Genomic DNA, 15,753 nt, shown 5'->3' on the forward strand with positions numbered 1-15,753 from the left:
TGCCCGGGGTAGGGTTGTAAGTTGTAAGACCATACCTAAGGGCGGTATGGCCAGAGTGCACGGTTGGTAGTCCTAACGTTAGGCAAGGCGAGATATGAATGAGATATCTCGATTATTGATATGATTGATGTTATGATAAGCTACACGGGTGGAATTCGATGATGGACACACACACGCAAATTTTGTATTATGTTTTGATAATGTTTGATGATTTTGAATTATAATGTTTTACGTTTGTTTGATTACGAGTTGATTTGTTAAACCAATTGGTTTGATTACGAAATTGGGTTTATGAAACGTTTATTCGTTCATGAGTTAGTTAGTTTGTTAAAGCGGATTCGTTTTGATAAAACGTTGTTCGATTTGATTCATTTTGATAAACGTTGTTCGATTTGTTTCGTTTTGATACAGTGATTTATATATATTAAATTATATAGTAATAAATTGAAATATACAATTAAGTTATTAGCGAATCAATCAACGTGTCAATAAGTTAAAATGAGTTCATAAGTTAAGAGAACTACCTAAAATAGGTAGAACTACGTGGCTTTGATTCCCGGTTTAAATATTAAAAGACGTTCGGGATACGTAGGAAGCTTGATAGAATTATCGAGTCCAAGCCAAATAATTAAATAAAATTTTAGGTAGTCCGAATAAATTTTTATCTATTCGAAAATAGATTCGTGTTTCAGACCGACAGGCGTTCGTTATCCTATTTTCCGTTCATACTCGATGCCGATTTGGGTCGGGTGTGATATTTTGGTATCAGAGCTCTAGGTTATTTTCTTTGGACCTAGTGTGGATTGTGATTTAAGAATGTGAATTTTTGGGATAGAAAGTCTGAGAGTTATATAGTTCGATAGTGAGTTAAAAAAAATCGTAGTTAAGAAATTGTAACGATCAATTGTACTAAGAAAAAAAAGTCGATATGAATTTCGAGGACGAAATTCTTTTAAGGTGGGTAAAATTGTCACAATCGTGTCCAAAAGTGTCAATGTGTCTTTATATCCCGTATAGATTATAATATATATATATTGAGTTTAATTTAATGCTTTAGGTATAAATTAAAAGTTGTGGATTAGTTTAAAAAAAATTATAAATAAAAAGGACTTTAATTGATATTTTCTCAATTTTGTTAAAAGTTTATTTATGGTTTGTCTATTTAAAATTTCATATATATTATGATTAAGTATTAATAAATATTTATTTTTTCATAAAAAAAAGATAATAATATTATATTATATTATTATATATATAACTTATATCCAATTACTATCCAAATAATGATTAATTTAATTGATTGATAGTTGTTGATTTTCTTGATAAGAATTATATATAAAATAATAATAATAATGATAATAATAATAATTAATAATTAATAATCATAAATATAATTGAAAACAGGTTAGTATGACACATCATCAACCACATGTCAAGACCTTAAGTAATTTAAACTACACATGTCAATAATTTAGCTATATAAATATTATGTGTCACTTATTTTAATTCATATATATATATATATATATATATCATTGTATATATACAATTTGAAGGAAGAAAAAAAAGATAGAAATTCTTATAAAATATAAAAAAGATGAAAACAAAAGGGGGGTTTTAGGGAAAACGTATTTTTAGCTGTCAACGAATCATTAACTTTCGGTGTCCGACGATGGTAGTGACCGACGATGACGTTTTGAACCAGCTGTAATCGGATCACACCGATTAATTTTCGGTGACTGACGACGATACTTCGGTAACTGTATTTTATACCTAAATTAGTTTTAAAATGTTCTAGATATGATTTTGAGTCAGTCTGATTCTAGTACTCGTCAAATATAAAATTTAGACAGTTGTCCATTAGATTTATCCAAGTCGATATTTTAGCACCGTCACGAGTTTAAAAGTATAGTCAGTCTGAATTAACTACGTTGGTTTAAAATTACTATCTTAGTGACCGAAAATAATTCAATATGAATATTTCGATTATTTTATTTAAAATATTTTAAACAACTTTAATAGTTAGAATTAGAATAGATTGAAAATAGAAGGACCAATACTGATATTTGCCAAGTGGAGTCGGTATAAAATCGAATATAAAACAATTAGTACAAAAGTTTGGGAATATAAAATTAATACAGATAGACTCCTAACAGTGTCACGAGTCCTACTGAACCTTCGGTCGAAACGTTAATACCAGTTTAGTGTGACAATTAACGATCCCGATGGTGACAAATAAAAATAAGTCTTATAAACGTATTCGGTATAAGTTTCAGTTTTTAAATTATATATATATTATTTAAGTGATTTTATATACTTTTGATTTTAATTGTTTAAAATATATCGTTTAAAATATTCATATACTTTTTGATTTCGATTATTTGAAGAATAATTATTTATTATCATGGTATTTTGAAAATTGGGTTAGAAAATGAATTTGACTATTTTATGCGAATTGTTTTTGGATTTGGATTGAGAAAGCTGTTACGGTTGTTATTGTTATTATTTATTGTTATTATTTTTGTGATTTGGATTGAAGTCCAAATATGATTTTATGTTGCGATATTTTGAACGATAGATAAAAATGGTTTTGTCCATCTAGGATTGTCCGGGGTAGGGTTGTAAGTTGTAAGACCATACCTAAGGGCGGTATGGCTAGGATTTTATTCGATTTGTTTCGTTTTGATAAAGTGATTTATATATATTAAATTCTATAGTAATAAATTGAAATATACAATTAAGTTATTAGCGAATCAATCAACGTGTCAATAAGTTAAAATGAGTTCATAAGTTAAGAGAACTACCTAATTAAGAGAACTACCTAAAATAGGTAGAACTACGTGGCTTTGATTACCAGTTTAAATATTAAAAGACGTTCGGGATACGTAGGAAGCTTGATAGAATTATCGAGTCCAAGCCAAATAATTAAATAAAACTTTAGGTAGTCCGAATAAATTTTTATCTATTCGAAAATAGATTCGTGTTTCAGACCGACAGGCGTTCGTTATCCTATTTTCCGTTCATACTCGATGCCGATTTGGGTCGGGTGTGACAGTGTTACAGTTTACAATTTCGGTGACGAATATAAATAGGAGAATATAAATTTTGTACAAACATTTGAATATAAAATTAGCGCGAATATACTCTTAGTAGTTTAACGTGGTCTAAAAGTATTCATAATTCAAATTAATTATCCAGTTTAGAACTTTTGTTTCGGTGACCGGAATAAGTCCGATAAGAATATTTACTTTTAACGATATTAAATTTTATCGATACAATATTTTGATCTATTTAATTCTTGGAGTTCGATTAAATTATGAATCGATGATTTTATACGAATTTTTAACAATTTTAGTTATATTAAAAGATTATTTGATTTTAATGATTGTGATTATTTTTGCGAAAATAGTCAATTGATGCCAAATGGTTTTACGGTTATGGAATTAATTGGAAGTTTGACTGTGAAAAGAGATTTGAGCATATTGTGATTTATGATTTTATATATATATATATCCATCTAGAATAATTCGGACGGGAGGTTTTGACATTTGAAGACCATGTTCAGTGAGGGACATGACCTGTGTAGATAGTGTAAAGACCTAGTCGGGTATTGGCAGCGAAGTGTGGGGTAAGACCAATACAGGATTAGACAAGGTTAAAGAGACGTCTCAACTATGTGATTCTTGATATGTGTGGTTATGGATTGATACATAAGGGGAGAAACTTTAGAATGGATATAAGTTTTTATGTTATCGGTTATGAGTTGATTTTGATATATGGTTTTACGTTTGATTAATTACGAGTTTACTTGACTACGGATTTGGTTTCATAAAATGTTTGATTGATTACGAGTTGGTTTGATAAAATATTTATTTGATTACGAGTTGGTTTGTTAAAGCAATTTATTTAATTCGATTCGTTTTGATAAAATGATTTATAAACTATAACAAAGTGAAACATACAATTAAAGTATTATCGTGTTATTCAATGTGTCAATAAGTTAAAACGAGTTAATAAGTCGAGAGAACTACCTAAAATAGGTAGAACTACGTGGCTTTGATTCCCGATTTAAAGATTAAAAGATGTTCAGGATACGTAGGAAGCTTGATAGAATTATCAAGTCCAAGCCAAATAAATAAATAAAACTTTAGGTAGTCTAAATAAATTTTTATGTAATAGGAAATCGGTTCGTTTTTTAGACTGTTAGGCGTTCGTTATCCTATATTCCTTTCATGCCCGATGCCGTTTTGGGTCGGGTGTGACATTTTGGTATCAGAGCCTAGGTTATTTTCTTCGGACCTATTATACATTGTGATTTGGAAATATGAATATTTGGGGATATAAATTCTTGAAGGGTTACATAGTTCGATAGTGAGTAAAAGGAAAAAAAAAATAGTAACTAAGTAATGATACGAAGTAAATGAATTTCGAGGACGAAATTCTTTTAAGGTGGGTAGAACTGTAATATCCGTGTCCAAATTTTAGTATTTATACCTCAATATCAAATTAGTTAGATTTTTAGATTGATGAATAATTGGTTAAATAATATGGATATATTTAGACACCAATTTTATATCCTTATGTGAAAACTTAAAAATTTAGAGTAAATTTTAAAAGAATTATAAATTAAAAGGACCTTAACTAATATTTATCAATTGTCCTAATAGTTTGAATTCCGGTTTAAAAAAAATAAAGTTACCTATATTACATTCTTAAAATTAAAGATAAATTATGATTCCTTTCAAAAATAAATAAATAAATTATGATTGAGTTATTAAAGTTTAATCTTTTATATATTTAATAAAAAGAATGGATAGTTAGTATCCAAATAATAATAATATAATAAAAAAACATGTTGTATGATATACATGTCAACATTTAACTAATTCAAAATCCACATGTCAAATTGTTATAATTATGTTAAGATTAACATGAAATAAGTATGGCATTTAAGAGTGATGTGTCAATTAAATAAGTAATAAGTCTTTCATAAGGTGTTGATAATAATAATAATAAATGATTTATAAATTGATTAGAAAAATACACGTATGAGACTTTACTACTACATGTCAAGATTTTAACTCACCCAATTACACATGTCATGTATAAATACGTGTCAATCATTTGAATTAGAATGGAATATATATATTCTGATATTTAGAAAAAAAGGGGAGGAAAGGAAAAATGATTTATTTCTCATGTAATGTAAGGATATCTCATCATATATAATATTTCATGAAACACCATCGTTGAACTTTTGATAGCGGCGCGAACCAGCAGCTGTCGACGAATTTTTAGTGACCGACTACATTTCGGTAACTGTATTTTAAATCCAAATTATTTTTAAAAATGTTATAGGTATGATTTTAGTTTGGTTCTGATGGATTCGTTAAATTACAACAAGTTTATGAATAGTGATTTATTAAGTCAATAGATTATTAATAAAAATATAAAATTTAGACAATTGCATATTAAAATAGATGATCAATTAGAGGTTTAGCTCACGATCACAAAAAATATATGACACTAGTTAAGTATTAAATTGACAGTCTGAAATTCTATATATTGAAAAAATAATGATAATATAAAAGAAACTGATAATAAAAATTCAAATTGGTACGAATAGACTTCTAGCAGTAACTGAAACTTTGGTCAGAATTAAAGAACCAGTTTAGTGTTACAGTTTACAATTTCGGTGACCAATATAAATAGAAGAATATAAATTTTGTATAAAAATTTGAATATAAAATTAGCGCGAATATACTCTTAGTAGTTTAACGTGGTCTAAGAGTATTCATAGTTCAAATTAATTATCCAGTTTAGAATTTTTGTTTCGGTGACCGGAATAAGTCCGATAAAAATATTTACTTTTAACAATATTAAATTTTATCGATACAATATTTTGATCTATTTAATTCTTGGAGTTCGATTAAATTATGAATCGATGATTTTATACGAATTTTTAACAATTTTAGTTATATTAAAAGATTATTTGATTTTAATGATTGTGATTATTTTTGCGAAAATAGTCAATTGATGTCAAATAGTTTTACGGTTATGGAATTAATTGGAAGTTTGACTGTGAAAAGAGATTTGAGCATATTGTGATTTATGATTATATATATATATATATATCCATCTAGAATAATCCGGACGGGAGGTTTTGACATTTGAAGATGTTCAGTGAGGGACATGGCCTGTGTAGATAGTGTAAAGACCTAGTCGGGTATTGGCAGCGAAGTGTGGGGTAAGACCAATACGGGATTAGGCAAGGTTAAAGAGACGTCTCGACTATGTGATTCTTGATATGTGTGGTTATGGATTGATACATAAGGGGAGAAACTTTAGAATGGATATAAGGTTTTATGTTATCGGTTATGAGTTGATTTTGATATATGGTTTTACGTTTGATTAATTACGAGTTTATTTGACTACGGATTTGGTTTCATAAAATGTTTGATTACGAGTTGGTTTGATAAAATATTTATTTGATTACGAGTTGGTTTGTTAAAGCAATTTATTTAATTCGATTCATTTTGATAAAATGATTTTTTTAGCGATATTTTCGAAATATGCTAATTTCAACCTTGTCACGTGTGGTTAGGGTGCGGGCGTGCCAGAGAAATTATTTCTCAATTATGAAAAACGGTTACGTTTGTGAAATTGTGCGCCGAAGACATGAATTCTAAATCGAAGCGATTGGCGAGGGACGTAAGGATTGAAAAAGTCTCTCTTGGGTCTCTAGCGCCGTTATAGAAACTTTGCTAGGTTGATTATTTTTATTTAAGCTAAGCGTACAAATTGAAGACGGAAAAATATAGGAAATTAAAGTGCGAAATTGACGCGAGATTTTGAAAAAAATGATATTTATTGATATGAATAAGTGTTTGAATACATGTGTTCAAAGTAAGCATTAAAATGAAATAAATTACAATTGAGAAATCTCTATATTAATCAATTGAATTAGAATAAACAAATCAATATAAAGAATTGAAATGCGATAAAATAAATTGAAATTCAACAACAAACTCGGAGCCACAATAGCTATCTCGGATTGATGTTGAATTTTGGTGTTGGTACGAGGTCTTCGGAGAGCTGCAGCCGGTCGGGCCCGTACGGTACGTGATCTTTGGCAATGTCGAAACGTGTGGTAGGCAAATGGGGCAGATTTAATCTTTAACTTTGGGGAGCTCGATTGGGTGCTTAAGAATTCGGAATCAAACAATTAAATAGTCTAAATTTAACTTTGGAATGTCAGGAACAAACTTCTATAAGGGATCTAAGGCTAAAACGAACTTTAAAAGGGAGAAATTGAGAGTTGAAAATAACTGGACGAATCTGGGAAATTCTGGAAACAGAGTATCTAAAAGAATTTGAGCTATAAAGATTGGCTTGTAACTATGGTTTCTGGGCACGGAATTGGGAAAATAAATATACTAGATCGAACTTCAGGACGTCAGGAACAACTTTGTCGAAGGGATTGAAAGCAGAAAATGACTTTAAATGGACGAAATCGGGATTTGAAAATAAATGGACGAATCTGAAAAATTAATTTGGAAACAGAGTTCTAGCTAAGAATTGAGCAAATTAAGAGCTTTAGGAATGCTAAATTGAATTGAAAAACTTAAAAAGAGGCTATTGGAATTGAATTGAGGCTAAAGGAGAGCTAAAGAAGGAATTGAAACTAAGAGAAATGAAGAACGAAATGAAGAACTTGAAGAACTAAGAACAAAAGAAACTAGAGACTAAGCATTGGAGCTTTGAGAGGGGGTTTTGTGTGTTGAATGAGTGATTTTTTATGAAAGGGAGGGGTCTATTTATAGTTTGGGTTAATATACATATTTGCCCTTGTATTTGTCCGTTTTAGCACATTTGCCCCTATATCAAATAAACTAATAAATATATCCTTAAATTTTTCAAATTACAACAAAAATGCCCTAATCTAAACAGTAGGCTTATGTGGCATAACACCGTTAGTCTAGTAATCCTATAATACCAATTAACATATTACACATCATTACAACTAATTTTAAACCCTAATAAAAATTATAATACATGGCACATAATTATAAAAAATGAAAAAACCCTAAAACTCATCCAGCAGACTCTTCCCTTTATCTCGTTGAAATCCAATGCACCTTTGAGCCACCTTGAGCTCTGTTTGAGCGACGATCTACTACGGGAACGATTGAGTGAGAGTGGGAAACAACAAAAAGCAACGGTGATTTCTTCTCTGAGAACGACATAGAACGACGGATTTTTCTTCGGTTCAAACCGTTTCAGTAAGTCACTCTTTCTATTTCTCGATCTTTCTCATGGTTTTTTTATGGATTTGCTTTCTTTGAGAACAAAGAAGAAAACTCTAAAAGGGAACAAATCCATGGAAAGGCTTGGGTCTGTTTAATTTTGTTTGCTAAGCTGACTTGGACCCTTGAACTGCCGTGTGAGGAGTTCCTATAAGTGAATATTAGTAAATGATCTAGTAAACAAGTAAAATTGCTACATTCACGCTTGTTGAAATCTGGTATTTTGTTTGATATTTTTGTGAGGGGCTCCCTTTTTGGATTGTATGCAAAGTGCAGTTATTTTCAGTATGCCATATAAGTGTTCGATGAAATGTCTGACACAGATGTGGTGAGTTGGAATGAGAGAGTCTGGGTTTCATTTTGTTGGGAGGTATACCTTTGTGTTTTCCGAATTCTGTTTCCATTTATATGTGATGTAACATTTCTTTAATTACAAACTGTATTTTTCATTTAATTTAGCAAACAAAATGCATGTTATAAGTGTGATAACTGGTATATTTGTTCTAATACCAAGTTATATTTGTTCTTAATTCTTGATAATCGAGAGAAGCCCATTATGCACACTCCTCCCACGTTTTAAGTGTGATAACTGGTACCTCTATGCTCTTACTTTATTCAAACTGATGAATATTTATTTTTAAGGTAGCTTCTGGCTAATCTATCGTATCTCGTTGTGTTCTCATTTAGTTTAAGTAGCTCTAGTCAATGTGCTAGTATTAGGAAATTAAGGCTGCCAACCAAAACCTGCCAACCAAAACAACAAAACACTATGCTTAATTACAAATGTAGGTACAGAAGAGCAATGTAGAGTCAAGGAAGTATCAGACCTGGCAAAACACAAATGAGTTGAATATCAAAGTATTGAGAATATCTGTAGCATCTGAACCACTGAGTTCCAACAAATGTTTCCCGTAGAAATTGAGAACTCCAAGGACAGCCAGTTGATAAACACTTTGACCAAATATATTTCTCAACAGGAGGTTCTGTAGCCAGTGCCAAGGCCCTAAGAGTGTCCATTATCATGTTCACCCAAAGCAGTTGCACAGCTGTTAGGGGAGCAGTCCCTGAAATATATATATAAGAAAAGATAACAATTGTTACTCTGTTTCAGCAATAGTGCCTTCATGATCTAAATTGACAAAAGCCTCGTAAAACAACCACGTTAAGGAGAGAAAGGGAGAGAGAGAGAGCATTAAATTCACATCTTCCAAAATTAAGTAGCTCTAGTCAAGTTCACATCTTCCAAAAGTAGCTCTAGTCAAGGAGTTCAAAATTACTAATTGTGTCTATGATTGTATGGTTTCTTGGGTTGAATCTTTCTTGTTCACCCTTGTAAATTTCCATGTTATTGTATAACAGGTATTATTTTCTACTAGTGGCACCTCCGTTTTCTCAATTTCATCAGGAACATTACTCTGAAATAAGTTGCTTCCATATGTAGAATGAAGTTACATAATTGGCTGAAATAAACTGGCAAAAATTGATTTCTCTTGCAAAATATATTTGCATGATATACCCTGGTTAATAGTGTCCATTATGATGAGTTAAGACCTCATACATTTTCGCAGGTGCTGGACTTTATAAATGATGCAGTTGTTTCAATGGATACATTTGTGATATGGGATATCTTCTAACCAAGCTACATTTTATAGTGTCCATTAATAGTGTATCTAATATCATTGAGGATCATGATATGGGATATCTTCTAACTAAGCTACATTTCTTCATTTTTTTTCTTTGCTCCTATTCATTTCATCCTGATTTTGTGTGATGTGCATGATTAGGAAGTAGGAAATTTAATATTATACCACTTGTCTTGCAGTAGGCAATTTGGCTTACTAAAGCACTTTTCTATATGCATATTAGTTTGTGTACTTTTGCATGTATAGGTGAGAATTAGACTAGATCCTTCAAACATAATAATAACTTCACAAAAGAAAAAGAACTTTTGCTATTTGTTTAGATTACAATGTGCTTTATTCAAGTAAGTTTCAAGTTACTAATACCCCTACCTGTGATTTCCAGCCATAGATATTGTTGATGAAGCAGCGACAAAGCTTAAAATGGAGAAGTTATCTCTAAAAAATGACACTGATAAAGCATCCAAAGAGAGGTTAAGCAAGCTTGACAACGATTTGGATGAGCTTAAATAGAAGTTTGCAGATCAATTGTGTACTTAGGAATCAATTTTATGACTTATGTAATTTTAGAAATAACACTTGTAATATATCATTTTAGATCTATTTATGAAATTTATCAAATTTTGATATTATATGCTCTTTTTCAAATGATTTGAATGTTTTGTTGATTTAAATTTAAGTAATTGGTTAATTATTATTATTAGGTATAAAATTTATTTATAAGTATAATATAAAAATAAATAAATTACTAATAGGGGCACTTAAAAATCGTCCCTACAGCTAAAGTTGCAAATTTAGAATTACTGTATAGAGGACGAATTTCGTCGCTAATCTGTAGGTGTGGGGACGAATTTCATCGCTAATCTTTAGGTATGGTCCCATTTGGCGACAGATTTAGAGTGATTGATGTGGAATTTTTCATCGTGTAATGTTTGTCGCGAAATTTCGTCGGGAAAAATTTCGTCGTGTAGCTGGTTGAGGTGGCAAGTGATGTGGAGGCTGACGTGTTACACTGTTAGTGACATATCATTAGTCTGTTAGATTAGGGCATTTTTGTTGTAATTTGAAAAGTTTAAGGATATATTTATTAGTTTATTTGATATAAGGGCAAATGTGCTAAAACGGACAAATACAAGGGCAAATATGTGTATTAACCCTTATAGTTTTTTGGAATGGCGTTTTGGTAATTGTTCAGTGGCATTTTGGTAATTGTTCATCAACTACCCATTGAAATTCTCTCCCACTAACTTGCAACCTCATCAACTACCTCAACTTCTTTTAACTGCCATTAACTGCTTGCCGAGAGAGAGAGCACGCCCCGCGTATGTCTGGCTACGCCCTGCGTAGTGCGGCTCGTGAACTTGGTGCGTCTTGTCGATGACGTTTACGCGTGGCGTGTAGGGAGGTACGTCCCGCGTAGACGAGTCTCTAAAGCGGAACGTCTTCGGATGCGCGGTATACGCTCCGCGTATGGAAATGTACGCCCCGCGTGTTTGTGCTCCTGATCCTGAAACGCTTTGTTGGTGCGCGCGTGGCGTATAGGAAGGCACGCCCCGCGTAGTGGAGTCTCTGAAGCGGAACGTCTTCGGATGGCTGGTATACGCCCCGCGTATGAGGATGCACGCCCCGCATGTTCGAGGTGAGTTACGAATATATTTTCATTTTTTATTTTATCATTTATTATTTTCTAGGCAAAGTATAAACTATATCCTAAAATCGACACCCAAGTATTGTATATATATAAAATAAAATTTATTTATTTTGGGCCAACAGATTTATAAACTATAACAAAGTGAAACATACAATTAAAGTATTAGTGTGTTATTCAATGTGTCAATAAGTTAAAACGAGTTAATAAGTCGAGAGAACTAACTAAAATAGGTAGAACTACGTGGCTTTGATTCCCGATTTAAAGATTAAAAGATGTTCGGGATACGTAGGAAGCTTGATAGAATTATCAAGTCCAAGCCAAATAAATAAATAAAACTTTAGGTAGTCTAAATAAATTTTTATGTAATAGGAAATCGGTTCGTTTTTTAGACTGTTAGGCGTTCGTTATCCTATATTCCTTCCATCCCGATGCCGTTTTGGGTCGGGTGTAACATAAATGACATATTGAAAACACTTGTCAATAATATTGTAAGTTGAAGATATATAAATGACACATTGTATACAAGGTCCCTAATTATTTTGAAATATATAAAAAAGCACTAGCTTTTATAAATAGGTGAAATGGGGAAGAAAATGGATTTTTATTGGAAAGTTTTGTTTTCTAAAGAATAAAAAGAAAAGACATATGTTCTTATATGATTTAAAAGAAAAACATATATATTTACATCTACTTATGATAAAATGGTTTTATCAAATGGGTTTAGTATAAAATTAAATAGAGATTTCGTTTTTAATTTTATAATTTTTAAAAAGAGGGAAGAAATGATTTATTCTTATAAGTGTAAGGTTATCTCATCATATATATATATATGGAAGAGTTCTCAATGGTGACTCTTCATGAATGGAGACTAATAAAATCTGATTAAATGTCCTGCTATAACAGGTTACCAAAAGGTTATCAGGTTACCTAAAAGCATATTTCTCTCTCCATGATAAATCATTTTCTATTTTTTAAAAAGAATTCTCTCTTTATAATAAATGATTGTCCATATTTTTTTTAAAATACCTTACTCTCTTAGAAAGAATTACACTCTAATATCTAGTTTGATTTTTTAACGGGGATGAACTGGTGGAAACAAACTTTCCAAAGGTTTTTTTTTTATGAAAATTTTCCAAAGGTTTAATACCATTATTAATATTGAATATGGGAGAGTGTTCCCCACTAATATCCTTACTATACTCCTATCCATTAGTCAATAATAAGGCATAGTATTATTCTTCTTTGTGCATATACTCTAATCGTAACTTGTTGGAAGAGTTCATTGAAATTATAAAGAACCAGCTACTCATATTTTTATTTATTCTTGATATGGTGGTCCTGAAGGTTTATAAAAATAAATAAATAAAGATTATAATAAATATAAAATTTATTTTCCTAAATACCTTAAAGTTTACGGTTCTATAATGTTTAAAATGGTACAATTTTACCCCTAATCTTGACAGTGAAGAGTAGGGTGCTGTTTGATAAAACTGAAAATTAAGTGTTGAAAAATTAAGTATTGAATTTTAAGCGTTAAATATCATAAAAGCTAAAAGTATTAAATTATAAAACCGTTTGTTTTATACCGAAATTAAGTGATGAATATAATTAATTTGTTTGATAATTACCATACGAAAAAAATAAAAGACAATTTTATCTTTTTATATAGTTTCAATTAGGGATAATGCGTAAAAATACCCTTAGTGTTTACACTTAGGAGAAATTTTACCCCTAACGTCTAAAATGGTACAATTTTACCTTTAACATTTGCAGACAAGAACAATTTTACTCCTAACGTTGACAAGTTGGGTCGAATGGAGAAATTATTCATCAAATTGTCTTCTCGTTCATGAATCTTGTCATCTAAACTTCACATGTGCGTCATTTTATCACGCATTAATAACAGATCACAAACATATGGTTAAACGTGAAAAAATTAAAAAAAAAATTGAAAAACTATATTGTACTTTCTACAAGTTGTACAAAAAAATTCAAATATTCTCCGAATTTAAAAAAATTTAATCTCCAATTCTATTATTAAATTATAAAAAAATATGAAATTTTTTTTTAAAATCAACTTACGTGCAATTGGTGCTGAATAAGGAACAAAATATCCGTGTTTCATGATAATATCTGAAATTGATCAAACTTGTCAGAGTTAAGATAAAATTGCTTTTGGCTACCAATATTAGGGGTAAAATTGCATCATTTTAGAAATTAAGGGTAAAATTGCTCCTGCTTATAAACGTTAGAAGTATTTTTACATCTTATTCCTTTCCATTAATTCAAAAGAAACAAATACAACCTATGGAAAAGAGAAAAGTTTACATAAAATAAGAAAAGAATTTTGTAAAGTAAAAAAACACAAACAAAGATGCTTTTATAATTATTCCTTGTTTAAAAAATGAAGAACATCGTTGATGCATATTCCATATTCTACAAAATCTTCTAGAAATTAAAAGGATATAAAAGTCAAATAAAATGAAAATAATTAAGAACTCTCATTACCGTATTAAGTGGTAGAAATAAGTTAAAAAATTCTACTTATCCAATTAAGTGAAATATTAACTTAATTTAATAGATTAAGCACCTAATGTAAATATTGATCAAACACACTTATATCAAATAAGCTTAATATATTAATTCACGTCGCACCACAAGTGACGGTGTGATAGCCTCACGCTGCACCACAGGTGATGACGTGATATTCATATGCCGTCACCTGTGGTGCAGCGTGATATCCTCACGCCCGTGTGGCATATGATCAATTATTTATTTATTTTTTAAATTTAGTTAAATTTAATTAAATTTTTGTAATTTTTATTTTTATTACCTTCCTGACACGCGGTCGTGTGGCTATCACGCCCCACCGTGAGGTCGGACATGTGACTATCACGCCTCACCGTGTGGTCGGGCGTGATAGCCACACGCCTCACCATGTGGTCGGACATGATAGCCCCACACCCAACCACAAGGTGAGGCGTGGGGCTATCACGCCCGACCACACGATGAGTCGTGATAGCCACACGCCCGTGTGTCGGGAATGCAAAAAAAATAGCTTTTTTCCACCCTCAACCCATGAAATGGTATTTTCATCTTTTCACGGACCTAGGGGTGGGAATTTGAGACTAGGTATAACACCACCCTTTTTTTTATAAAAAAATGATTTTCCATTAGGGAGACAAAAAGTTTGATAGTGGATAGGTAAAATATTATTTATGACAAATAAATTTTGTTTGTTGGCTCTTTACTTTTCTGTTTCTAGAGTTTTTATTATATGTAAGAAGAGTCTTTTTTTTGTTTTTTTTTTTTTGAGTAATTTCATGCCGCATAATCTATATAATTTGTATTAAATTTATTTTTCTTTTTACAGTCTTTTCAACATTAATTAATTATTTGACTCTTTAAAATAATATACCATCCATTTCAAAATAATTGTCACATTTGACCAAATCACACATATTAAGAAAATGATTGATTTGCATTAAATTTATGGAATATAGACTAAAATACTATTTATCTTTCTTTATTAACAATTCTTATTTTTTGTGCCACTCATTAAATTAATTCACTCTTTATACATTAAAAACTTAAAATGACAAAAAATGCAATTAATGTTAAGCTCATTAATAAGAGAAAAATATGAAAAAGTTGCATTGAAAACTAGACCTGACAAATAATATTAAATGAAAATTTGATAAAATATGACAATTATTTTAAAATGGATGGAATATAAAATATTAGGTAACCCAAATTTAGTAACGTTTTAGTTTAGTAATGTTTCAGTTCGGTAATGTTTCAGTTGAGTGATGTTTCAGTTCAGTAATGTTTCAATTCAGCAATGTTTCAATTCAGTAATATTTCAATTCAGTAATATTTAAGTTCAGTAATGTTCCAGTTCAGTGATGTTTCAGTTCAATAATGTTTCAGTTTAGTAATCTTTGATTTCAGTAATGTTTTAGTTCAATGATGTTTTAGTTCAGTAATATTTCAGTTCCGTGATATTTCAGTTTAGTGATGTTTCAGTTCAGTAATATTTCAGTTCAGTGATATTTCAGTTCAGTAATATTTCAGTCAGTGATGTATCAGTTCAGTAATATTGCAGTTCAGTAATGTTACAGTTAAGTAAGGTTCCAATTTAGTAATGTTTCGGTTC

This window comes from Euphorbia lathyris, chromosome 8 (assembly GCF_963576675.1).
Source record: "Euphorbia lathyris chromosome 8, ddEupLath1.1, whole genome shotgun sequence".
NCBI classification, from domain to species: domain Eukaryota; kingdom Viridiplantae; phylum Streptophyta; class Magnoliopsida; order Malpighiales; family Euphorbiaceae; genus Euphorbia; species Euphorbia lathyris.